A 2,937-nucleotide genomic window follows, 5' to 3' on the forward strand; every position below is an offset into this window, starting at 1 on the left:
TTTGCCTTTGGACTATTTCACGGGTAACATTAATTATTAGCATGAACTATTAGCACAGCAATATTGCCCATTGAAGAGTCAAAATCATTGCAGTATCGCCCCTTGTCTGACCACATTAATGTTGACTGTTAATCTTACATTAATTTTTAGATTAAAGAGAATTTTTACATTAATATAAAAACTAGTTTGGAGATTGAATTTGATTATAAGTATAAGATCTTAATATACTTTATATCTTATATGTATCATTTTTCTTCCAATTAATTTCTGTAACTTACAATTTAATGTTTTACAGAATGTTTGTTATAATTAACTAATTTATTTCACTTTTTTAATTAAATCAAATTAGTCAAGTAGCTCTTATATTAAAGATTAGATATATTAATTATCCTACTCAACAGAGTCATAGATTTAATCATACTAAGATTTATATTTTCATGCTTTTCTTTCATATTGTAATTTTCTTTTTCTGAACATAGAGGAGGACCGACTTGTAATAAGGGGGGAAAAAAATACCTCACATGCTATATAGTTCAAGTTTTCGATTTGATGTAAAATCCTCTTCGGGTCCCTCCTTTTCAGCTTGACAAGATTTATTCTGAGAACATTAGCAACATTAGGAACAATTGTTTTTATTAATTTTTATTCTATCCATTCAGTTATACAATTTAAAATCAAAATTTCCCATCTAAATATCATCTCCTCTTTATATATATAATTGTCTAAATATTGAAGTCGTCTTTTCAACTAATAATCGGACGTCATGGTGGATTGTTTATTGGGTGAAGAAAGAGGGACAATTTTATTCACAAAAGGCAAATCAGCATATGCATTAACACAAAATTGATCTAACGTTACTAAAAAGAGTGGAGTTTAGTAGAAGCAGTTAGTCTTTCATAACATGGTGAATTAAAGTTTGGACCCTCATCGAAAGAAATGTTCACATTTAATGCTCGATAATATCTCGAATAAAATTACATCTAATAAGAGAATACATATGCGTAGCGAAAAGGAAAGAAAACCGACTTTAATTTGTATCACTAATAGTATTGGGCCCTGACCGTATCATAACACCCTACTCACTAATCCTTAATTAAAATAATGAAATATTTATAATTAATTTCAACACCTTAGAACAGTAGTTAATATGACTTCGTAGAAAATATGGGAGGGAAGACTCGAAATGTGCAGATTTCAAGTAGGCATTTGAAACATGCTCGTGTTGCTCTGCACCTGATTATTGCTCAACCTGATTATCTGAGCTGACTTTTTTATTTAATGTTAATTATATTTAACACTTCTCCGATTCTCAAAACAAGAATTACATTATAAAATGGATAGAAGGAGTAACTGAGAGGTTATTTGAATATCTAGCCTGAACAAGGCATGACTTTGTCATTTGAAGTTAATCGTACAAACCAAAATGGAACAGAGCATCTCAAGCTTCGAAACAGAATGTTATAAGATCCTCTCATCTTCAACAAATTAATAGCAACTCACTGTAGCAAGTTACAAATTAATATCCAACATGTTAACATACATATAAATCTTATCTTACAGATTACAACACTCACATGCCTTTTCGTTTTGATTGTTACACTTACACCTGAAACCTCAATTACAGACGCATAATATCTTTTTATTTGATTCTAAATCATAACTCATGATCGAACTTTAGAGTAACAATCATATATCACATTCAAGAATATTCATCAAAGGTTCCTTAACAACATGAGACACCCAGACACACAAGTAACTATTATTACAAAATGTTCTCTTCTCACAATTCACTAAATCTAAGATAACAAAAGGGCATTCAGTAGGCTACGCTATCGGAGTCCTTGACCATGCCAAACAGCAGCAAAGCTCCTTATTCCTTGAGGCAGAACTCAGTATTTGAATCAGAGGAACGATCAGAGTAGGCATAGCTGCTATTTCACTTGCATCCCATATTGAAAAACAAACAAGATAAAACATAATCAGCTAAGAATAGAATTTGTTTAGGAAATAGAAGAAATTAAAAGGAAAAAGGAAAATACTAACAATATTTGAAAAGTTAAGGCGTAGCTAATTTTTTACCTCAAGGGAGATCTGTTTTTGATATTCGACCGAATCTTTTGAACCAGAGGGTGAAGGCAACATAAAGTTGATCTTTCAAGTGATCAAACCATCGGAAAAATCTGTGTCTCCATGCTCTGATGAGGAAGAGAGAACCACAAATTCCCCAGAACCCCGCCGCAAATCCAACCCCCATGCCAAGATACAATGACTTCAGAAAGCCGTCGTCTTCATCTCTTTCAGCTGGCTTTGAGTTGTCATGAGTTTCTTCTTTTTTGTTGCACTTCTTTGGAAGAGGATCTCCACAAAGTTCATGATTGCCAACAAAACTCCAGGAATCAAAACTTTGAATTTGGGTTCCCAGTGGAATTTGTCCGATGAGATTGTTGTATGAGAGGTTCAAACAAGCAAGAAAAGACAAATTAGATATGGTAGAAGGAATTTCTCCAGAAAGTCTGTTGTAGCTAAGATCCAGGGCTCCAATTTCTTTAGAAATCTTTCCAATCAAATGGTTTCGAGACAGGTTTAAGGACCACAGTAGAGTAATACTGAATAATTCTTCAGGAATTTCTCCAGATAAGCTATTAGCAGAAAGATCAATAACACCCCTACTAAAATATGCTGAAGGTTGGTAGTCTAACTCCCTTCCCTTAGTAAATATGCGCATCATTTCACGAAGATCGAAATATGAGCTGGTGTTATTTGGATTTGTGATGTTGCATAAGCAAGAAGGTATAGATCCAAAAAGCTTATTATTAGCAAGCTCTAGTATCCGCAAAGAAGAGAGCATGCATATTCCTGGTGGAATATTACCCATAAATTGGTTGGTCCTTAATTTAAGAACTTCCAAAGATCGTGCCATATACGGATTTGGCAAAC

General features: G+C 33.2%; 1 long non-coding RNA gene across 1 annotated transcript; it reads right to left on the reverse strand.

Annotated features, from left to right (window-relative positions):
- Positions 1 to 1,453: 1,453 nt before the first annotated feature.
- LOC114725928 (uncharacterized) lies at positions 1,454 to 2,224 on the reverse strand. The gene is made up of 2 exons (XR_003738455.1): positions 2,080 to 2,224; positions 1,454 to 1,939 (listed from the first exon to the last, which is right to left on the reverse strand). It is a non-coding gene; the product is annotated as an uncharacterized LOC114725928 (long non-coding RNA).
- Positions 2,225 to 2,937: the final 713 nt, after the last annotated feature.

The sequence above is a fragment of the Neltuma alba genome, unplaced genomic scaffold (genome assembly GCF_004799145.2).
Source record: "Neltuma alba isolate B1F8T4 unplaced genomic scaffold, ASM479914v2 tig00012307_pilon, whole genome shotgun sequence".
Lineage (NCBI taxonomy): Eukaryota > Viridiplantae > Streptophyta > Magnoliopsida > Fabales > Fabaceae > Neltuma > Neltuma alba.